Below are 25,420 nucleotides of genomic sequence, written 5' to 3'. Positions count from 1 at the left end.
TATCAGGTTATGATTCGATCACTTTGTGTGTGTGTGTGTGTGTGTGTGTGTGTGTGTGTGTGTGTATATATATATAAGTGATCTGTAAAGTGGCCTAAGAGAAAAGAGAGGAGAGGGACACAAAGAAGAGGAGAAAGAAGAAGAGGAAGAAGGGGAGGCCTATGTAGGGAAAGCGACTGGCAAAACCCCTCGTTTAAAGCGAGCAAGCAGGTTTTACGACCAGCTGAGGAATGTAGACATGAATCGACTTTTATTGTTTTACACAGAGCAGCGGTGGGCTACCAGCAGCAACTATCGCCATCTCACCACATTTAAAGCTTTCTTCTCTCTTTTACCTTCGTCCCTTCTTCCCTCCGAAGCTAGCACCGTCTCTATTCTCTCTCATCCACCTCTCTGTACTCTTCCGCAACCCTGCCTCCTACAGTACAAAATTTGAATACTGATTTAACAAATACGTTTTGAAGGAAACCTATTTGCTGCCTGGATTATGTCCACTGGAAATGTTTTTTTTTCAGTAAAGGAAGTGTGACATTCCTGTAGCTCGACAAAATAGGGGTATGATTTCAACGCACGAAAGACCAACCCCGAAACGAAAAGAACTGTAAAGGAAGTGTGACATTCCTGTAGCTCAGGGCGCTCACAGGAGGTCAGTGCGGGTGACTGGGCGTACAAAACACAGGACAACAGGACATGGACACCGAAGGCCAGGCTTTACACAGTGTCACATGTGTATACTAAAACACTTATTAATGTGTTAATGTCAGGGGACAGATCACGGTTTTGGTTGAAAAAATCAACAGTCCAACCTGGTGCTTCAAATCAGTATTCACGGTCACGGATGTCTTCCTGTCTCTCTTTTGTGTTTACCTCTGTTCCCCAGTCCCCGTGTGTCTTCCATGTCCCCGGTTTGCCTTTGTGTGCGTGTGTGTGTACTCTCTCACTCTTCTGGTTTTTGGGTCCCTGCTCAACGAACCCATTCTCACTCCCAACTCGTCAAATACTGATGTTCGGTCAGTGACCCTTAGCGTCATATACCCACGCACAAAGCGCCCTTTAGCATCTGTATGAGAGGAGCGACGACGGCAGGTTTGCGCCGCCATTGCAGCCGGGGAATGACTGTACCGGCACTGTCGCGGCACTTTCATCACAACTGTATGGAAGTCCTGGCGGCTCCTTTAAAGGCATAGTTTCTGAATACAGGCTGGGTGCATTTCACCGTGAATTGAGCATTTTGATACTTTTACAATATTTATACAGCACCTGGACCTGGAAATCTCAAATATGTGTGTGACCATAGGCGCCGATACTGAGCACCCACGTGTGCCAGACTGCCAGTAGGCTACATTCATTTAAAATTAAACATTGCAGTTGGTGCTAAGTGGAGCGTCTGTCATAGTGTGATTGGTTACGTCGCTGTCAGTCCTCTGCTCCATATCCTATCCACCAATCACAGCGTCTCTCAGATGAAAACGCCTCTTTAGTGATTCTTAATTTCCCACGAAGCTGATCGCGGTTACGTGTCCGTTAAACTTTTCACCTCCAATCCTCTCTGTATTTGTGAGAAGTGGCGCTGTCCTGAGTTGAAAGATAGCCTACTTTACGGCTTTATTATCGAGTTAATAGGCGTGTGTGTTCGTGTCGGCCGCTGTCCATTTCCTAAGGTTCTGAAATGCAAACATTTTTTGACTACTTTGTTTTTTAAAGGGCGTGCACCTGTGGGCACCCACGGAGGAAACCAAAAATCGGCGCCTATGTGTGTGACTGTGTTTATTTACTTTAATGTTACCTTCTAAAGTGCTTGAAAGTATCCCCATATGTTTGGATAGTCTATAGTATGATATATCTATGATGATGATGATATAGTATGATATATAGTACGTATCGACTAAGTATGTATATGCATGTGTGTGTTTGTGTGTACTGTAGGTAAGTGTGATGGATGACTGTGTCTCAGCAGTAGCATTGAACGCTGAGCCGGGAGAGTGTGTTAGGGTTCGACCAAGGCCGTGTGCCAGTGATCGCTCTCTCTCTCTCCCAGCACGTATAGTAGCATGTCAGCTATGATAAAGAGAGGCTACACACTGCAGAGTTCCCACAGGTATACTTAGCAAAGGCAAACCCGCCTCACAGACACACTCCGTCATTACGCAAGGGAGGAAGGTTGTAAAAAAAAGGCATACCTTCAACACACACACACATACTCACACACATACACACACACACACACACACACACACACACATACACACACACACACACACACACACACACACACACACACACACAGAGGCAACTGAATTGACTAAATTGTTACTCATCCATGTAGAATAGTTCTGGCCAGTTTGTCAGTGGGACACCATGGTTGTGTTAGATTTTCAGTGGCAGTAAATGATGGCATCCTCTAAAACAGGCAATCCATCAAACACACACACACACACACTGCACAGCAATATATTACAGGATGCAAGGCTCGATCCAATGTCTCAATTTACCAGTTATTTACAGTGGCTTATAATCCTTCCAGAGCCACTTACCGACAAAATAGGGGTATGATTTCAACGCACGAAAGACCAACCCCGAAACGAAAATCCATTTCAAGTCCATTTATTTTCATTTCAGGAACAGCGATGTAATCTGTGTGGTGTGTGGTTGAACTGGTATAGCTACACCTGTCTCAAACCAGCCCCCTCCCTACTAGCAGACATGATAGTAAATAGCAATTAGGAAACCTAGGGGGTGTCAACAAAAATAATCAGGGGAGTAAACAACCTAAATATGTATGGAAATAAGTATACCATTCATAATTAAGGTAGGCCATCTGGGGACTGCCCATTTCTCTGACGCTCCATTGTTCCGACCTCTCAATAACCCGAAAAATTCCCTTTGGTCCTAGTCCGACGTCCCTTTGGTGGCGAAATTACGAATCCCTTTATGGCCACGCCAAGACCCGCCCTACGAAGCAGCTCGATTGGTTGGGGTTAGGCATTTGACCTTGAGTGGTTAAGGTTAGGATTGACGATTGGTCAGGGGATAGGACCTGTACAAATGGGGTTACGTTACCTTGCGTAAGCATGGACGCCTGGCCAATAAATGCTATTGAAGGGCGGGTCTTGGCGTGGCCATAGTGGGATTCGTAATATCGCTGGTGGACGTCAGACTAATGAGCTATAGGACCAAAGGGAATTTTTTTGGGTTATTGAGAGGTCGGAACAATGGAGCGTCGGAGAAATGACATGGCACCGGCCATCTTATACTGATAGAACAAAGATTTGGTAAACATAAATGTAAATTAAATATATATATGACAAACTCACTAAATTGGTCTTACATTATACATGGAAATAAACACACCCAAGAACAACATGGAATTTTATCAGTGGTGGAAAGTAACTAAATACATTTACTCGAGTGCCGTACCAGCATTCAGTATGTGACAGTTTCTGATACTTGCTGCTATAGACACATTTCAGTCACCACCTACCCAGCTTTCTTTCCAGAAACAATATCCCTGTTACTCTGACTAATCTGCACAACACAGTGTCAAAGGTTTTCATTTGAACTACTTTCCAGGAAATAGTCCCACCACGCAAATCTTTTTTCACTTTAAAGGAACACGCCGACTTATTGGGACTTTAGCTTATTCACCGTAATCCCCAGAGTAAGACAAGTCGATACATACCCTTCTCGTGTCCGTGTACTTGTCTAACTCTGGGGGTTACGGTGAATAAGCTAAAGTCCCAATAAGTCGGCGTGTTCCTTTAATGTTATTGGGGTGGCGGCAGAAATCTCAGAGACAGACATCATAAATACCACGAGCGGTAAAGGAGAAAATAGGTTTTCTTTGTAATTTAGCTGAACAAGCCCTTCAACCAAATAGAGGCAAAGTTACTGGACTTCCTCTTATATAAGAGTATAATAATTACAGTGTATCAGGGAAAAGCAGGTCGAGCTCTGCCTAAGCACACATACATAACAACCCAGCTCCTTCTCCTCACATCTTACTTCATCATCAAAAAATGGGACTGAGTTGGCGTATTGCTAATCTTTGGCTTTCCTTAAATCTAAGCCAGAAATGTGGCTGACGGTAAAACAGCAGTCAGCCTGTATTTCCCTGGAAGACTAATTCTTTAAAATCACTGTGTAGCCATCCATTCAACACAAATCCTCCTTTTCAGTTAACACAAAAGCTCTTCCATTCCATTTCCACATATCTTTATCTGTCTCTCATGAACTATAATTTATGCCAAAACAGATGCTGCTACGTCTGTTGCTGTTGTCATGCTATGTAAATGAGTGTGTGTGTGTGTGTGTGTGTGTGTGTGCCTGCCTGTGGGAGGTGGAAGTAGCGCAACAAATAAAAGGCATAATCACCAATACAGGAAGAAGAAGAAAATCCCTCACACACACACACACACACACACACACACACCAACGCATTCTCATAAATAGGTTTGTATAATATTGCATGAAAACTTATGAACACCAATTCGTCTGATACGAAATACACCTAATATGAGATATTAAGGTGACCGCCAGCCAATCTTGTGACGACCGGTCACATGACAGTTAAGTTAGCGGTCTCTAAATTTAGCCGAGATAAGGTTACTGGCGGCCGGGTACAGAGCGCCATGAGCTGCTGTTGCTAGTTGAGATTAGCCAAAAAGTGAGCGTCATGCTGCGGCGACAGTTACGTTTAGGCACCAAAATGGCTAGTTGAGATTAGAAAAAAAATCTGGGACACAAACGTTTCTTGGGTAAAAATCTAGTATTCACCCCAGGACACAAATCCGCTCCCCGATTTTTTTAAAGCCCTGTGTTTTGTGACCCACCCACCACCCCGACCGCCTCCCTACGCGGTCCAGAGCGTTCCTATACAGCAGTCAGTGTGGTGCACACAGCAATAAATACTTGAAATACATACCAATTACAGTGCTTTACTTGTTCATAAGAACAGCCTGTCGCTAACATAGGAACAAAAAAGAAAACCTGACACACACACACAAACACACACAGCAATCCCACTGAACATGTACTCAATCATTCCTGCACTCGCGTGACAATAATGCATATTTCATGAAACAAGTGCCCCCCTCCCATCACACACACACACACACACACACACACACACACACACATCATCCACCCACACACATGCTCTAATATTCTTCAACCTCATTGACAGTGGTGTTGCTGACTCAGGACTCAGGTGGGGGTTGAAGGCCTTTAGTGTTGCTGAATGGGCTCCTGTAGGACACACAAGCACGGACACACATACACACACATACAAACCAACTACTCTAGCATCACCTGAGGCAACAGATGGATGCACACTTCATATACCTGCCATCATTTTACACTTTTAAAACTCCAGTCTATGTTGTTGCACATGTGTGAGACAAGCATGAGGCTCCATGAATGTTCTATGAAGGTTAGCTGATGCTTCTCCCTGTGTGTGTGTGTGTGTGTGTGTGTGTGTGTGTGTGTGTGTGTGTGTGTGTCTGTGTGTTTGTGTGTTCACGTGCTAGCGTGGGTGCGTGCATGTGTTCGCCTGATGGGCAAAGGACTTTCATGTTGTTCAGCTGTCTGCATAGCGGAGCAGCAGCAGAGGTAAATATAGCGAGAGAGGAGGAATATCACGCGTGCAGGATAAAAGAAACGGGCTCCAAAACGAAGAGCAATCATCTCTGCTTTATCTTCAGAGCAAAATTAGCGCACAATGTTCAAACACGTGTCAGACACACACACAGTCCAATTTAGAGACTGTAAGATTCACTTTAAAAAGTCAATAAAAATTCAACTGTTTTGGCTGCAGAGAGTGATTAAACCCTAGTACTCTGGAGTACTGTATAACTCTGTCGGGTTAGGTCACGCCTCACTACTCCCACACAATAACACACACACGCGCGCGCGGCGCTTACCTTTCCCTTCCTCTCTGCTTTTGTCTCTGCCTCTCATCTTCACAGGTCACTCTGACAGCTTTTCTTCTCTTTATTCATTCATTTTACTGAGTTTATTTCGGGGACATATTCACACCCACACTCCATTCATTTGTTTCCAACTCAACCATAATTCAATAAACCGGAGCAAAACCTGTGCTAGAACAAGTACGAAATGCCAAAAAAAGTCCAAAATGACTCATCCGAACATAATACAGTGAATGTTTTTTATTTTTCACAAGTAAATTGCACATGTACACGTGCAGTATATTACAGATATAACAATAATTTAAAGCATATTTCTGATTCATTCTTGTTTCATTAACTTCAGTAAAGTAAATAAAGTGAAGCGGTGTTATTCTTTCATTTCTTCAATGAATTACTAATGTATGTGAAAAATCATTTCAACTTTGAAGATACAAGTTCATCGTTTATGTAACGCTCCCCGTTGTTCGTGTTTTACAGTTTAGTGTGTTCTGATTGAGGGTGTTTGCTTTCTGAGTAAGAGCTGTTGCCAGTGTTTTGGTCCAGCAGGCTTATGTTGAGACATGTAGACGTGAAGTGTTTTGGAGGTTTGAGTGAGTTTTGGAGGTCAAGTTGTCATGATTGTGATGTTCTGTTTCCTGTTTTATTTTGAAGTCTGTCTTGTCTCCCTTGTCCTATCTAATTTACTTCCTGTCTTTTGTTTTCCCGCCTGTTTTATTGTTCTGCCCTGATTTGTTTCACCTGTTGTGTCACCTGTTTCTTGTTAGTCCTTGTTAACCTGTGTATTTAGTATCTGTGTTGTCTTTGTCTTGTGTGGGAGCATTACGTTTCTGTTGCTGTTCATTCTGTTTGCCGTGTAGTCTGTTGCTGTGTGTTTGTGTCTGGAGTCTACCTTTCGTCTCTGAGTTCTGGTTTTTGAGATCCTGTTCTGTTTGTTCTGGAATTAGTTTTTGCCTGTTGCTTTCTGGGCACTTTTGGTATGTACTTCATTTTTGTTTAATAAATCATCTAAACTGCATTTGGGTCCAAGCCATTCCTGACAGACCGTGACACAAGTTAACTGTTTGGCAAAGATACATGTTGCAGACTGTGTGAAAATCTTTGAAAAAGTATATATATAAAAAAAAACTATTACATTTTCCCAATAAACAGAAATCAAACATCCTTTAGCCTATATGAAAACTTCTAAATACTCCATTTCTTAATTTAATGATTTTGCTATACTGCAGGCAAAATGGACTATAGCTCTCATATGGAAGAAAATGGAGGCACCTACAATTGGTGCTTGGATTAAGAATGGTGTTTGTGTCAGACTTGTATACATAACCCTAGAAAATCAAATAATCTGCACACTTTTCTATATTTTAATTTCTGACTGTACTTCTTGATGTGCTACTTTATTGCTTACTTCGTCTCTTGCTATAGTGATTTTTTTTTCTTTTTTTTTCTGTTGATTCCTTGCTGTAAGATTAATTTGGCTCACTTCAGTTCATTTTAGCTTCTCTGTGCCAGACCTTGTTTCCCACATCTCTCCCAAGACGGGGTTTCCCCTCTTTTCCTAAATGCTTTTCACTCTCTCAAATTGCATTCTCCCCGTTTCTTTCCCCTCGCTGCTCCTCCTCGCTCCATTCCTGCTCCCTGTGCAGTGGTGTGCTGCGCCCCACAAAACCCCGATAACAGATACACGGTGCGCCTCACACACGGCGCCGAGTGCAGGGCCACTGTGCACGCAATCCCGTGAATTTCACACACGTGCACACACAGGGAGTGCGAGGAGATAGCTGGTGTGAGGTGGGTGGACGAGTGAGAAGAGCTGAGGTAGACAGACAGGGAGAGCAAGGGGAAAGAGAATAAAGCTAAATGAGGGCAAGGGTAGAGAAATGGGGGGAGGGAGAAGGAAAAGAGAGAAGGAAAGAAAAGCGTGATCATAGAAAAGGCTGAAAAAGATATCTGCCCTTCTTATACCCAACCACACCCACCCTGGGGCTTTTTCAGAGGCAGAGACAGGTAATAAAGACGCAGGGCCGCTGAACACCTCAGCCCTCCGAGGCAAAACAATGGCTGCATCCTCTGCATAGAAACACAGCCAGTCAGAAACAAAAGACCAAGAAATCCAGTAAGAAGGGTAAGAGAAAAAAAAAACTAACATTGGAAGAAGCTTTGAGTATATAAAAAAGACTCCCATCACCATAGCAACTCTGGCTGAGGGGGGAAGGTAGCATACCAGAAAGATGGAAAAGAAAAAGCTACTGAGAAGGAGGAGAGGGCAGGGAAAGAGGAAAATAAAAGTGCCCGGAAAGGAAGGATTGATAGTGGATCAAAAATTTAAAAATTGGTGAATGTAGGAAAAAGTAAGGCAAGTCAGAAAAGGTCAAAAAGAATGAAGCTGAATGAAAACGTCAGTGTGCAGCTTATATCAGGAGTCTTTAGCCATATAGTCTAGAACCAGCTGCTCTGTGAGGTGTTGTCATTGTAAAGAAAACCAAACTGTTAGGTCTAAAATGTGTTTTTAATGTTCATACTCATAGTAAAGTAGCAATGTACTTGGCTAGAGGGTGGTGTCAGAGTAAAGGTTTTTGGCAACCTATAACAGAAGGGCTTCTAATGCCGTCTTACTAGTTACAAGTTCTGTAAGTCCTTTTGTGACTCCAGAGGGAGCTGTGCGAAATGTCATATTTCAGTTTATGAAATTGTTAGCTAATTAGCAGGTTAGCAAGTTTGACTGAGATTGTTGGAAATGTCAAATGATTTTGAAGGTGATTGTAGTATTGGGACAATTTAAAACTTTGACCTATGAAATCCATGAAAAGTCAGAGTATCACCAAAGATCACAAGAAATGTTTACATGCATGGTAATCCATCCAAAGTCATTAGAATTCATCCTGTGGGGACCATGAATGACCACATAAAATTTCAGGGCAGTCCATCCTGTTTTTTTGAGACATTTCACCTACAAAAAAGGGGATCTCTAATGTCAATAGGATTCATCTTCCAGGGCCCATGGATATAGGTCTTAAATGTTTCCTTAGAGTCAAAGGCAACACCACATTTTGGGCGCTTTCACACCTACAGTATGCGTCACAACAAACCAAACAAGAACGTTCACTCCGCTTATTGGTTAGATGTGGATGGGAGCAAGGAAGTCAATACAGGAAGAAGGTCCTGTGTTCTGGACATCTCCAATGGTCAAACCAGCTCATTTCGCGAGCTGCTACAGTTTGCTGCTCTGCCGCATCGCAGCACACCTGACAACAGGAGCCATTTAACTCAAACTTGGAGCGTGCATCTGGTAGTTGGATCAGACCACAAACGAACTGTACCAAAGCGGACCAGAGTTTGTTTGTAACTGGACCAAGACTACTTCCTCAAGGTAGTCTTGGTCCGGTTGTTTTGATCCACACCTGTGTGTGATGGCTGTGTTCACACCTGCCCAAACGAACCGCACCAAGAAACCAGCCTCCATCTCTCCTCATCTTCCCTTCACCCTTTCCTAGCTTCCAACACATCTTCACCTTGCAATCTCTCTTACTTCTGCCCTTTCTCTTTCTTTCCATGATTTCATCTTCCCTTCATTCTGTTTCTTCCCTGGTGGTCATATCTTTCCCTCTTTTCTACCCATTCCCCCCCCCTCTCCATTTCCTTGGGGGTAAAGATGTACTGAATAATTCAGAACGGAACAAGGCCTGATTTATAAGAGTGCTTGTAGTTCCCAGACAACTGAGTCTCCCTCATCTGTCTGGCGGCTCATTATGGCTAAAGAACGCCTTGGCGGCCTAATCTCTAATGACATGCTGCTGAACCCCAACTGGTGTACAACATCGGCACAGTGTGTTCCAAACGCACTCGCGTGAGTGGTTTTGGCAGCGAATGACAGGCCATGATCTGTCTCTTCCTACGTTATCGCAGTCAAACAGCCAGGCACAGTCTGTCACAAATATATCACTACAGTCGTGAAAAATATATAATCTAACTCCAGGTTTGTTGTATTTCGTGGTATTTTGGATGTCAAGAAACCTCCAGGCTGAGAGCCACATCAACAAGGGTAGAGAAAGCATTGCCCATTATGCCTCCCCCATCGACATTTCTGTAGATCGGAATAAGCACTGTTCCAATCACAAGCCCACTTCTTTTGAACAACCATATTGACTTGTATGCCATGTGAGAGATTTTTGTCCCAGGGCACCCTTATATGGGAACATTGGTGTTTCAGAATTATGTGTCTGCTCTGTATGTGGCGAGATAATAGTGGTGGGAGGGAAACTTATGATTACAAAAGCCATTCTTATACACTCATTAAATGGGATAATTTGGAGTAACTTCAAGTATAGAGAAATTGAACAATTACATATTATACTGGTGCTTCCGCTCAAGGACCCCTGACAGCTACCAACAAAAACACTGCCAGCCTTGATAACGTAGGGAGAATTATATGCATCTAAATGTAACACCATAGCTGCATGATTTATTATATTCAGCTATTATACATGGGCAGGTAATCTGACAACAGATGATGATAAGGTTTGATATTTTACTAAATCTGAAGCCGTGAAACGCTGCACTGCATTTGAACAATAGCCAAATGTTCACAACTGGAAAATTATATTAGCAGGTTGAGTATGAAAGGCTGAGTAATAAATAAAAATAAATGTATAATTCAAATAAATAATAATTTGGTGGCCACCCTGCAGTAGCTCTGAAGACCCCTAGGGGTCATGGACCCCCTGTTGAAGAACTCTGGCTTACAGGAATAGTTCTACATTTTGGGAAATACGTCAATTCACTTTTTTACCGAGGGTTAGATGAGAAGATCGATAGCAGCCAGTTAGCTTAGCATAAAGACATTGAAGCAGGGGGAAACAGCTCGCCTGGCTCTGCCCAATGATGACAAAGACAAGATGGCACTTACGTCATTAAACACTAACTGTGACCATATCAACATGCAATATTGTTGAGGAAAACAGACAAGACTAAAGTTTAGTTGTAAAGTTGGCGGTTCGCGGGTCGGGTTCGGGTGGTTAACGTTTTTTTTTTGGTTTTTTTTGCGCTATGGTTTGACTCTCATAAAAGGTCACATGGGTGCGGGTATTAAAAATCCCTGACCCACGCATCACTAATGAGCACAGTCTGGAGGTCATGGAGTTACAGTAAAGCTGCATTCTTAATCCTTTTAAACTGTGATTTTTGATCAGATAAATAAATAATAAAATCTTTGGTAAAATAAGTTTGACTAAAATTACAAAATATTTGGTTTTGGCGAAACTACATTGACTGAAATGTTCAATGTTCATTGGCTAATGCTATGCTTAAATAGTTACGGTTTTCTTTGACTTACATAAGACTGAAATGCCCAGACTTTTCGTCAACTAAAACATGACAGAGAAAACAGGACGAGGTTGACTAAATATGATTTTTACTTTTGCCATGTGCCACAGGACTATGACTGAGACTATATAAAAAAACTGAAATAATTAACATTACTACCACCTGCCTACAACTTCTTGGACGGGCTCAGTAATAGTGGAATCTTGGGTGGTTGTGTCATGGTGGCGATAAGACTTAAGGAAGTAACTGTGCCCGCCCATGAAATAGTCCTGCATATAACCCCCCCCAAAAAAACTAGACTTGTCTTTATACACTTTGGTTACTGTACGGGTTGAGCAAAGAAGTCGTATTGAGCTAGAGCCAGCAGGCGATTACATCAGATAATATTAGATCAGTTTTTGCTTAGCATAAAAGTGCAAAGTTAGAAATCCCACCAACCAGCACCTCAATACTTTATTAAGACGATTTGATACAAGATGCATTGGCCTAACAAATGCTGCTATTTTACCATCCTGGAACCAAAATGGAACCAGCCATGATAACCAAAACCTATGGATGAGATGTTTGGATGAAAGGCCTCACTAAAAGCTGAGAGCAACTTCCCAAATAGAGACATGACCAATGAGTTGCACCACTGAACCAAACCACAAATCAGAAATGACCTCCAGGCCAACACTGATATTACATTTATATGACCGGTTCTCTGCCTCCTGTTCAGCTACACTCTTTTTCCCCCTTGAACAGTTCAGCTTTTTTCTCTCTGTCTCACTTAAATTGTTTTTAAGTGTCAATATTTGCCAAAAAACATAATTTTTTTTAACCAACGGGACTGAAAAAAAAATATAATAATTAGGCTGAGCAGATGATGTTTCCTGCATGGCTGACTTTGTCAATCTCCTTCAGAAATTTCAATCAAAACAATTTGACTCGAGCCATGGTAGTTGAAACAACAGATAAGCAAAGAGGGAGCAGGAGGGTAAAGTAATGAGAGTGTGATCGATGAAAATACCCTGAGAGGCTGGTAGAAATAAAAGCTATATATCTGAGGGACAGGTGTGCACTCCAGAAGGAAACAGCAGCAGTTTGATTTAAAAGGTTTTTTTGCTAATAAGATGGAGGGAATTCATCTTTGGGGTAGTTCAGCATGAAAGAGATCTTAAGTTAATTCTTTCATAAACCTTCCAAAATACATAGAACATTTTAGAGACGGTTTACAGAAGTTTTGCTGAAAGTGTTTTAAATATTTATAAACCTATATTGTAAAAAGTGAGATTTCCATGTCTTTTTTAGTATCATAAAGAAGGTAGAGGTGCTTTATAAATACTGTGAAACCATCAACATTCTCAATTCACAAAGAAATGCATACAGCCCGTATTCAGAAAATGCACCTTTAACGAGCCGTCAGGAGTTCCATACGGTTGTGATGTCACAACTATACTATATATATAGGTAGGAAGTGCCGGCACAGTCATTCCCCGGCTGCAATGACTGTGCAGAGACTCCCAAGAGCGCAGATGCGGAAGACCCAGAAACGCTGACCAATCAGAGCAGATTGGGCTTAAAGAGACAGGCGCTAAAACAGAGCGTTTCAGACGGAGGGTAAATAGAGGTGTATTCAGACAGATAGTATTAGAAAAATATTGTGTTTTTCGAATATTAAAGCAAGTAAACATGTTGTAGTAGAAACCCATAATTGAAGTATGAACCTAAAAAGGAGCATAAAATGGAACCTTTAATATGTGTCACGGTATAAGATGGGCTAAGAACAAAAATAGCCTAAAGAGAATTTTTGAAAGAATTAAAAAATGTCCTAACAGAAGGACACTATAGTGCCACTGCAGCAAGCAGTAACATTTACAAAATATCTTTCATTCCAAATGCAATAACTTAATGGAGAGCACTGGAACCATGTCTGCTATTGTTGTCTGTACTGTGCATGTCGTGCTATTCATTTTATGTATTGTGATTTACTATGTGTTTTAATCAACCTGTGAAGCCGAAGGGCAATTTCAACATTTGTAGACAATAAAGATTATTTTTTTATAGAACAATGTCAGTCAACGCATCTATGTAACAGATGTGGCCTCATACACTGCAGCGCAACACCACATCTTGCCCGCTCCCCAGCTTTCTCCTGTATTAGCATCAGGAATGCATACTCAGCATGTTCACTCACTGCATGCATGTTCATTTCTCTGACCTCATGTTAATGTAGTAGATGTGTGTCAGAGATTCAGCTTTAGGGTAATTTGTGAGTGACATGTTCTGTAGCCACACAGGCACAAAGACACTCTGTCCAATCAAATGTGGAACATTGCTATAAAAAAGTGGACAAGCATCCTGGATTAAATAGCAAAAGGCAGACTTATTTAACAAATCCAAGCAGAAAAGCTGTGACTGCATGAGCTTATCAAGAACAAATGTTTGACAGCAAGGAAATAGGAAATACAGGAAACACGGTCTTAATTTTTAGCAACCTACCACAGGTGTGAGACAGCGGGAAATGTGTTTTAATCCATTTGACAAAGAAATATAGACGGTTGGGTTGGGCAACAATTCAATATAAACAATGAGATGATAGAAATTTGTTTACTGAGATTGTGCCATCCTATTTCAACCCTGTCTCCTACAAATTATGTTTATGTAATACTTGCAATAACTGCCAGAGCTTTGTTCAGTGGAGAAAAAAAAAAATGTCTCGAGGAAATACAGTGCTAAGTTCCGCAAGTACCGCACCAACCTTGTAGGGAGGCCGTCGTACAAAGACCAGAGTGTCTCCTGAGTCCCACATTTTTTCAATATTAAATCAAGACCACAATCTTTGACTGTGCTTTGAGTGCCTAAACATAACCATAACAAACTTTAATTGCCCTTTAGTTGCTAGGAGCGGATACTGTACTTTAAGAGTGGATACTCTCGGAAAACAAATGAAATATGTCCATCAAGGATTTGCAGATACTGAAAGTTCAGTAAGAACATTTTGTGACGTGGCAGATATGTCCATTAAAAAAACCTTTCCGTATTATATCAGGTATTGACATATTTTGCAGTTGCAAATTAGGAGTGTATATATATATATATATATATATAAATATAAACAGCATTTCTAGGAGACGATGTTGACCATTCAACGACAGTGGTGAATGCTGGATTGGACCCGGCACACATCTCGACGTCAACACACCAACATAAAGGGATCAACACTCGGGCAACCCGTCCTTCACTGCAGCCAAAGACTGACCATGATGGAGTATAGCGGCACGTTCTATCGTTACATACCAAAAACTACACAACTGGAAATGTTCCAGAAGCAATGTGAATTGAAATTTCCCTGCCGTTAGCATATAGCTAAATGTAGCAGTGGAATGACTGTTGCAGAGTATAGCAGCAAAAGGGCTTCTAAACCAAAAACTACACAATCGAACAGGTTCCAAACGGAATGTGATCCGAAATTGGGTGACAAATTAACATCGGCAAACAAAGAGTGGATGTAAAAAATGTAAAACACTGCAGCAACATCAGTTGAACAGTTTTGAAGCCCAAGTGTTGAAGCCTGCGCAGTACGCTCGTGTGGACGCCGACACGTGTATCGGGTCCCATCTAGCATTTACCACTATCAGTCAACTAACCCTTGTGTTGTCTTTCCGTCGCCCATGCACCTTTGTGTTTTTCTAGGTCAAAATTTCAACATTTTGTTGTTCTTTTTCTACACTTTTCTCGACGTTTTTGTCTATTTTATTCCAATTTTGTGTCACTTTTTTTCCAATTTTTTTGTCACTTTTTGGCGTTTTTTTTTTTTATGTTTTTGTCAATTTTTTAACAATTTTTTTGGTCACTTTTCTTAAGTTTTTGTCACCTTTGGTGATGTTTTTTTTGGTCACTTTTTCCGATTTCTGTCGATTTTATTTATTTATTTTTTTTTTATGTGTTTTGTAGCTTTTTCCAACTTTTGTCACTTTTTTCAACGTTCTTTTGTCATAGTTCCGATATAGAAAGTTTTTGTAAATGGGTCAAATTTGACCCGAGGACCACATGCACTTATATAACCAGGTTGTTCAGAGAAACTAGATTACGTGGGTAACCAGAGAAATATTTTTAAGCGAACTGTAGTAACCTGGTTACTGTGTCTCCGTGTAAACATGAAGTAGTTCAGAAATCACATAATCAGATTTTTCCACATCCTTTTGATCTTATATTGGAAGCATTGCTTACTTCTTTCAGCCATGCTAGTAATAAACAATGCTGTGTCGTGCAAAAAACACACTTTGTAATGCTGTAGCTGTGGTTACATTAGCTCATTACAAGCAGTAATGTGAATCAATACTGTAAATCAAGACAGCTTTACGGCAATATTTGATTTCAAGGATTTTTGCAAGTAGTAAAATGACTTGTGACTATATGTCTTAATTTGTTAGGCATTTCATTTTGTCAATAAACAGATATTCTCACCTGTTCTCATATCTATAAATACATTCTCAATTGAGTTTCTAGTACATTTACTACCACAATAATGTACTTAATGTACTTAAATAGAATATTTTGTCAGTATTGCCTATCCCTAATTCCTGACACAATCGTTAATAATAATCAGTGACTTCCTCCAAAGTGTGGCATCAGCTTACTCCACCACAAGGCCCGCACAACTTCACATTATAAAGATCGAACACACTCGTGTAAGATAACGAGAGGGACAAGCAAACTCCATTTAGATACAGTACATGGTGTCCTATCAAGAGAGAGGAGCACGAGAGCAGCTGTTGTTCGACACACACAAGCACATAATAAGGATAAAGGCAACAACCAGAGCACAGGCACACGCTTTCATTTATTTATGAATTTAATTTGTGTTTTTCTTTGGGAGGCACTTGGTGGCTTGCCTCAACACAGAGGGGAGTTAGGACCCAGAGGAGGACGGCCAGGGACCACTTTAAATTAGAAGCAGACTCCTACTTCTCTCTCTCGCTCTCGCTCTCTCGCTTAGTCTCTCTCTCTCTCTCTCGTTGTCAAAAGACAAAGAGACGAGGAGGAAGCAAAGGGAGAGGGAAGAAGAGAGAGACAGACGGGAGTCTGGAACTGGTTTTGCAGCCACATCTTGTAGGAAATCCTGAGCAGAGCATGTTAACGAGGGACACCGAAACCACGAGCGCAGAGGCTCCCCCTCCCTGCACTGTGTGTGTGTGTGTGTGTGTGTGTGTGTGTGTGTGTGTGTGTGTGTGTGTGTGTGGGCTTGTTTAACTATATTTGTGGGGTCCAAAAACCGGGAGTCCAGTATACTTGTGAGGTCCCGACAGCTTTGTGGGGCAAAAATGCTGGACCTCACAAGTTTAAAGGGGTGTTTGAGGGTTAAGACTTGGTCGTAGGATTAGGGATAGAATTATGGGATAGGGATATTAGAGTTATGGTTAGGGTAAGGGTTAAGGTTAGGCATTTAGTTGTGATGGTTAGGGTTAGGGGCTAGGGAATGCATTATGTCAATGACGGGTCCCCACAAAGAGTGCCACAAACCTGTGTGTGTCACAAAGTAAAATACACACTCTCAGATCGACTACATGTGCCCACTGAGCCACAACTGACAAACACAAAATGAAAAAAAAAAACACATATGTTACGTACACATATGGCAAAGACTGGCAATTACGCAATGCATAAATACAGGTGAACACATTCACAAGGGATTACATACTGCACAAACTAACATACAGTACGAGCTTGTTTCAAGTCACTGACACACACACACACACACACAGACACACAGACACACACAGACAGACACAAACCTCTCCGGGGACCCGACAGGGTTTCCCTCTCAGTTTACATCTGCAAACTGTGTGCAGTTACCCAGGGATGATTGCAGAACTCACACACACAAACGCACAAAATGCGCACCATGCAACAGAACAGCGAGACCTCCCCGGGAACTTATACTGTACATCGGGCCCAGCTATGCTGTGTTAGCCTGTGGGCTAATAAAGAACAGCTCTTACATCTTAATGGCACACACACACTTGTTATAAACATACATACACACACCAAGGTTATTCTAGTTTTGAATATTCAATTAGTTTTCATTCATTTTAGTTTTGAGTTAGTTTGGTTACACTTGACGGTATCTACATAAGAGTGACATGACACTGTCATGAACGTGTCATAAACGTTTATGACATAACGCTAACGTCATTAAGTGTCATTCAGTTTTTGTCATGACAAGTTAGCGTTAGGGTTAGAGTCAGTGTTAGGGTTCATGTGTTCATGACAATGTCATGACAGTGTCATGTCACTCTTATGTAGATACCTTCAAGTAAAGTGTTCCCGTTAGTTTTAGTTTTCAGAGTGTGTTTGCTAGTTTTAGCTTAGTTTAATTTTTTCTTTAGAAAGGTTTAGTTTCAGTTTTTATACATTTATTCATACTTAGTTTGTTTTTGTTAGGGCCAGGTATAATATCTCAGAAGTATGTAGCTACATATACATACAGAATACCGGTTGGAGAATAGCCATGATGCTTAATGTTTGATCTTCGCGCTACTTTAGTGTCCGATGCGAAGCAATTACGGCACAGCGCCATCTCATGTCAAGTCTGTTCAGTTTCTGTAAAGAACTTCAACTGAAATGATTTTTTTGGATTCGTTTTTTTAACCTGGTAATATGGTTTTAGTTTCAGTTCTAGTTATTCTTGAAGGTTTTAGATTTTATGTAGCTTCAGTTTACAGCAAAAAATGTCACTGCTTTTTTTCGTTTCCGTTTACTATAATAACCCTGACACACACACACACACACACACACACGAGGGAACAGGGAGGATGATTAGATAGTGGTGAGAAAAAACTTAATCAAGACAAAAAGCAGATCTCGCTCTCTTTCTCATCCTGCATGTGGGGGGGGGGGTGGCCTACACTCTCGGGTGGAGCAAACGCATATTCTTCCCAGAAATGATATTGTCACATTTATGAAAGTGTGGGAGTGTCTGAATGCAATATGTGTGATGGAGGAAGAGGGTTGAACTGTTTGCATTTAGGTCTCTTTGTATCCGTGTGGGATGCAGGTATTGTAGGTTTCTTGCATATTCTCTGCTGCTGTTTATGCCATGCGAGTGTTTGGGGAAAGCTGGTGGGCTTTCGAGATATATATATATATATATTTTTTATTACTTTGTCCAACTTTTTTCATTACTTCTTGACTCACAATTCAGGTACTAATCTAGCATGACGTCGTCGGAAGCAATATTGCTAAGCAGTAGTCACACAGGTCTTTGAAATGTAATTGCATTTTACAATTATAATACTTAGGTTGTTTTTTTTTCTTTCCGATTGCTAAACGACAGTGGGCACAACTGAAGCCACATGTGCAAAACTCTAACTACAGTCTGCACTAGCAGCAGTCACCTGAACTAAACAGTTCACATCACCTGCAAAACTCATTCCAAGCAACACAACTCTTCACACTCGTCTCAAAACAGACTCAGGGCAGCCAAACACTCAGAACAATCCTCACTGAGATAACACACACTGTCACTCAGAACACACTGAGAGTAAAATCAATAGCATCAAACGCCAATACAACAATGTCAACCTTTCATCCTTACAGTTTGAATGACTTCACACTACTCGATAGTTTCTTCAACCCTTGTGTTGTCTTCCATTCGACCATGCATCATCCTCCCAGGTGAAAATCAGCACTTTTTCTGGCGTCTCTGTCTCTTTTATTTTGACATTTTTGGTGCTTTTTTCAATGCTTTTTTTCAATGTTTTTTTTACATATAACGCTTATTTTCATTACCCTGTATGAACACCATCACCAGCTTAGAGTTTTACACTTATTTTTGGAATTCATGGTCAATAAACCTCCTTTTAGGAAATTCTACCTAATTCTTTAGTTAAAAAAGCAGGAATTATGAATTATTTAGACTAATATTAAAGGAAGGATAATCAAAGAAGGGTATATGTCAACGTTCAGTCGGGTTCAGTTTAGAAACATTTCATTTTCTCTCTTTTTTTTATGTTAAAACATTGAAAAAAAACACCCCAAATTGTGAATGAAAGTAGAGATCCGATCTTATGTTGTATTTGCGAAGCGCGTTGTAAGGAATCATCCATACGTGTTTTAAAATTGGTATATAAACCAATTTTACGTAAGGTAAACGGAAAGGAATAAAAATCAGCAATTTGATTCAATATAGTAGTTTGTCTCTCGTAATATATGGAATTACTGAACTAAAGGTACATAACCGTAACAAAGAATAGTGTGACTAATCCTGCCTCTCTCCAGCATCATGCGGCAAGTTTTCTTCATCACATTGGGTGTCTGCATCATCTCTAAATACGAATGAATGTGGTGTTTCCATTGCTTTCACCTCCATTGCTTTCTGAAAAACGGTAATAACGCAGTTTTACTATCGTAAAGATGTAGTGTTTTTCACATTTGTTTTGTTTTTTATAGCTGTGTATATAACCTCAGACATCTTACCTGGACATGTTGGTATCTTTGCTCTTTTACCTGTTTCTCTCAAACGGTACAGTGTATAATTGTTTCATTCTTATTTGGTATTTGTATACCAAAAAAAGGCTTTCTGAGCTTTCTCTGTATAAATACCGTATATGTTCACTAACTAGTCTAAGAGCGTTTTCACACCTATCTCATTTGGTCCGGACTTTTGGAGTTTTCAGTTTGATCCGAACCAAAATTACAGGTGTGAAACCTCCCCTGGACCATGGTCCAGATCAAAAGACCAAATTTTGGTCCGACCAAATGAGGTGGTCTCGGTCCGGACCAAACTGAACCATGGTCCGGTTGGTTTATAGTGTGAAAGCATTTTTTGGATGGTTCAGACTTTCGGACCAAATACAGGAAGCTCTGGCAGGCTATCTTGGTGTTATAAGACCGGGGAAGCTCCTTTAAGGAACAGCTTGGTGTGTGTGACGGTGAATGCGTTCAGAGCAGACAGCTGTCGGCTATCAGAGCTGAGAATACATAAGCAGTTTACTTGTTAAGTGGTAGTAAATGTACAGTGTAGGTTTCCGTTTGTCTCTGAATAAATGCTCCAGACAGAAAGTTCCCGTGTCTTTGCTTCTCAACATCACAACAAAACAAAAAGAGCCGCGGCAGTAGGGGAGAGCAGCAGTCAGTTGAAAAAAAACTCCGACACAGAGAGAGGATACGAGAGGACGGGGAAGCCCGTCTACAAACCGATCAATTAGAAGTATCTGGAGACGCAGCTCACGTATGTGATGACGGCAGGACGTAGTTTTGTCACGTATAGATCTTTAGTGCACTTGCATAACTGCAGTGTGAAACCAAGACGTACCGGATCAAATGTATCAGGTGTGAAAACGTCCTAAAACAAGACACCTGCTTAGGCTTTCAGCTAAAATTGCGATCAGCAGTGTTTGAAATGCACAGGGCTGAAATCCATTCTGTTTTGAATGTGTGGTTAACAGTTTTGACAGCAGTGTGTTAGCATTTGAACAAAGTGCTGTGAATCCACAGTGTTGTGCAGGTTGTGGTTAAAGCCATGGGATAAGTGTGTAGAGTTTTGAAAACTGTGTTCAAGCAATGAAAAACTAACTACAGTTTGGTTCACATGAACTGCTGCTGTTCAGACTGTAGTTAGAGTTTTGCACACGTTACTCCAGTTGTGCCCACTGTCGTCTAGCAATCGAGAAAAAAAATTGTAAGTATTATAATTGTAAAATGCAATTACATTTCAAAGACTGCCCTGTTGCGTGTTGAGATCATTATTTTGGTTGAAAGTGCTTTACTTGTGACAGATAGGCTAACTGTTTCTAGGATAAAAAATGTCCCAACACCTATATGAAGTAGGCCTTTTTCACAGCAGACATCTTTTTACACAGGTGTCACTATTTTCACACGAAGAAAATAGGTTAAATGAATATGTTTGATGCGAGAGAGGTCGCTGGTAGTAATTGCTGGTGTTATTATTAGCATCTTTACGCTCAATGTTTGGTTTTACTGCCCCCAGATTGTACTGTTGGTGGAGTTTCACAGAACTAATCTACCACATCTCCAGCCACAGCGCGGGCAGCTGTTTTCAGAAAAAAAAGCTCCGTGATGAACCCACTTTACAGCACCTGCCCACCACCAAACGGCAGGCAGACAAAATCAGCAACTAGCTATGTGGTGGTTGAAAAAAATCGCTACAGCATAGTATCACGATATTTTCTGTGGCAATACTGTATTGATTACACCGACGCCAAGTATCGATCTATTATTATATATGTGTTGGTCAGTTTGTCTGCTTGACAATCCCATTTTGCAGCAAAAAATATTCAAGTGAGATGAACAAACGAAATGTATCTTGGGGCCCTGTTTTAACAGGTGCGTTTTAGGGCGCGTCCAAATCCACTTTTGCTAGTTTGACGGCGGAAATCACTCAACTGTGACCATCACTTTCAGATACTCTGTCAATCTAACAGATTACACCTGTTTCACCTGACCTTGTAACCACCTTCCAAGTCTGCTAAGCCTGATCCCATTCCCTCCTCAGCTGATCCCAGCGCAGGTGTAGCAAGTCTAAGGATGCTGAGGTTGGGCACTTTAACAAAATGCTGTGATCTGATTCTGGAGCAGCCACTGTCACACATTCACCCCTGGGACATTAAGCTCTAATGGCTGCGGAACGGTAAATGTCACAGTGATTTGGGCCAAGCGCTAAGGGGAGAGAGCCCAATTGTGTGTGTGTGCGTGTGTGTGTGTGTGCGTGTGTGTGTGTGTGTGTGTGTGTGTGTGTGTGTGTGTGTGTCTATAGTCATGTCAGTGCCCACAGCCTGAGCAAAACGGATCACAGTGAAAGGGCACTGAAGTGAAGCGGAGTAATTACAGTATGACAAAAGTAAGTACACAGACAACACACACACACACACACACTGACTTTCCCACACATTAGCTGCACACAAGCCAACAGCACACCCATATATGTCATATATGAATTACATTCACACACTTAACCCACATTACTGTGTACAGTAAAGCTTAGCATGCGAGGCCTGTGGGTCACCCTTGTAGTCATACGTAAAAGCAGTATTGACTCATTAAGCGCCCACTCCCACCCATTACTTATAGTTGTATAAGCTTTCTTTTCTCACACAACTCCTACAGGCATACCACTCAAAATTCTTAGTAATAATACGTGGGTCTGTGATTTAAGACAGAGGGAGATTAAAGCATTTCTAGGCGTTGACCATCAATTTCCAGGCTAAAATGATAGCTGTCGCTGGCAGATTTTACCAGCTGGAACTAAGCTAGCTAATTAAGCTAACGTTAGCTCCATGAGTTGGTTGAAAACTGTCTCCGGCTGACTTTTTAATGTTTCCAGCTAACTCATTTTAAAATGGGAATCCGGTGAAAGGCTCTCAATTATACACTTGAAGGCTAAAGTTGCATGTCCTTGGCAAAGAGGCAACATTCTCACGAGTTGTAGAAGACACTGAAAAAAAGAAACAGCATTGTTTTTATGTTGCAGTGTTAAGCTAGTTATAATCTTAGTATGTATTGTATTTTAAGGAAAGATGCAAGATCAGACTTGTGTTTTATTCCAACATGACGCTTTTTGGCTTCCTAGGTCACGTACTCGGACTTAGAGAAGCATGATAGAGTAAGAGATAGATTCATGCTTTATTGTTCATATTTTATCAAATAATATGTTTCATTTATAACATTACAAGATAAAATGACTTTAGGATAAGGACTAACCATTGTGCTTAACCAATATGACGCTATCTTGGATAACAGTTCGAGCAATGCTTGTTACTTGTTCCAAACAAGTACCAAGCATTGTTGGAGTGTAAACTTCCCAAAACCAATGAGCTGTTAATTCTAAATTCTGTTATCATCCAGAATCAGCTGGGGAAATACTGTGGATGTGTTTTCAATTCAATTGTATTAATAGTATCAAATCATAACAAGAGTTATCTCAAGACACTTTACAGATAGAGTAGGTCTAGACCACACTCTATAATTTATAAAGACCCAACAATTCCAATAATTAACAAAACAATTTTGTGTTGTTGTTTTTTGTGACCCCACAAGTAATGTAGTATGAAATGCTCATTGGTCTTGAAAGTAACACTGGATTAAGTTGCTACTGTAAGCTAATTAGCCGGACATGCTACCATTTACAGCTTAATTTAGAGCTATTAACTGTATATAGCGATGGATGACGCATCTCTGCTACCTCCCACTGTACAAAAATGAAGCCCAAATTTTGTGGATACGGGCGCTGGCATTTGCGCTACTGATGTTGTTTGGAGCCAGAGTCTGTGCAGTAGTCATTGGGGTAAGAGTTGCGGCAATCACAGCTGTCAATCATGATGTTACACTCCCTTTTAATGGCATCAAATAAGTCTTCAAACGAAACTTATCAGAAAAAATTAACACTTGGACATATACATCAGCGAGATAAGAACTATTTCATTTAGTTTGGTCCATGTCCCATCCACTAACATGGCGGGGGCGGGGTTTATGACCTGTATTTCAGCCAGCCACCGGTGGGCAATCCAGATGATTTGGCTAAGTTTTGGGCAGCTGTCATGTCGTCAATCTTTATATACACTCTATGGTTAAGGCAGATAAACACTTTGTTTAATCCCGCATACTTTGCATTATGTGGAGAAAGCTTTACAGACCTGCAGTGCCTACTCACAGTTGCTAAGCTATGATTGGTCAATCGCTGTTCAGGAGAGGGGTTTAACGAGCGGTCAATTGCAATGACCGAGCACTCAGTCATGCACACACACAACACATGTGCTCATCGATATATGGCCATGCTTAAAAAAACAGTGCCTCCTTCCTTCTGTGGGCTGTTTCTTAATTACACACTCCATGGGGGGATTAGACACAACAGACGTCCATATAATGACTGAAAACTCACACACACACACACACACACACACACACACACACACACACACACACACACACACACACATCCCCTCTGGTGGTCAGCCCATTGTGCAGACATGGCTGGTAAAGTTCATTAGCTTTCACTCAGCCTCTACTGGAACAATGCAGGATTACTGCACGTTATGGCTTCAGGCACACTGTGGAACCAGAATGTTACATTAATTGAGTGAATGGCTTTCATGCAATCTGCTGTGCGTATTATTATGCTGCGTTATATATTGCATTTACATAGAGAGAGATTTATTAAAGCTCTGGCTGTAGGTGGAAGCAAGTAACGGACCTATGGTAGCTATAGCTGAACAAGGCTTAGGACAGGTCACACATGCACACAGATGTAGACACACACACACACACACACACACACACACACACAGGGTCTCTTGCACAGGCGGGATGAGAGGCCAATGGACATATCATGACTTATATAAGCTTCCCGCCCCAAGATGTATTTATATCCCTCGTCTGTTATCTATAATAAGACATCTCTTTTTTTTCTTTTCTTTTTTCTCGCTCCTTCGCTAGACTCCCCAGCCCTGCTGCGGGAAAATCCTGATTAGTGTTCTGATGACTTGACAGAGAGCGATCGAAATAGAGATACAGAGGCAGAGAGAGATTTCGACAGTCGACTGATTGGACACTCTACATGTTTGTCCCTTGAGAAGTGTGTGTGAGTGTGTGGCGGTACCAAGATAAGGCCAGCAGTGAGATCTGGTGTGTGTCAACGCCACCTGAGTCCCTAGTTAGTAACAGGGTCTAACAAAAAGAGTACTTCTGATTGTCAGACATGGCATCCCCTGCTGTGCTGTTCACAAACATATCAATTTGAGGGTGTAAAAACAGCTGGAAAAGAGATGTAGTTATCACAGGAAGTATGAGCAGAGGGTGGAGCAATAATGTGTAGCAAAGAAAAAGACAAGATAGGAAAGAGTAAGTGATTCCCCTTGTTATAGTAGCTTAAAAATGAGAACGAGGGGCAGTGTTTGTGATAGGCAGAAGAACCGATTGTAGAGGTGTATGAGAAAGGAGAGAAACTGAGGCGTTGGATATGACGTGGGACAGATGCAGCCGTGGTGAGACAGTTAAAGATAACTCGATTCAGGTGCCCATTGAGATTTTGCAGTGTAAGAGTAAGTCTATAGCTTGCCCACCCCCCATCCTCCTCCTTCTTCTATACCCCCACCCTCTTCTGTTGACACTCTGTGGAGCCAAGCTCAAGTCTTCTAGAATACCCTAATGAGAAAAAGCTGGTAGGAAAATCCTGGACT

The sequence above is a fragment of the Sander vitreus genome, chromosome 21 (genome assembly GCF_031162955.1).
Source record: "Sander vitreus isolate 19-12246 chromosome 21, sanVit1, whole genome shotgun sequence".
In the NCBI taxonomy this organism is placed as follows: Eukaryota; Metazoa; Chordata; class Actinopteri; order Perciformes; family Percidae; genus Sander; species Sander vitreus.
The sequence above is the reverse complement of the archived record's forward strand: the minus strand, read 5'-3'. Positions refer to the sequence as shown.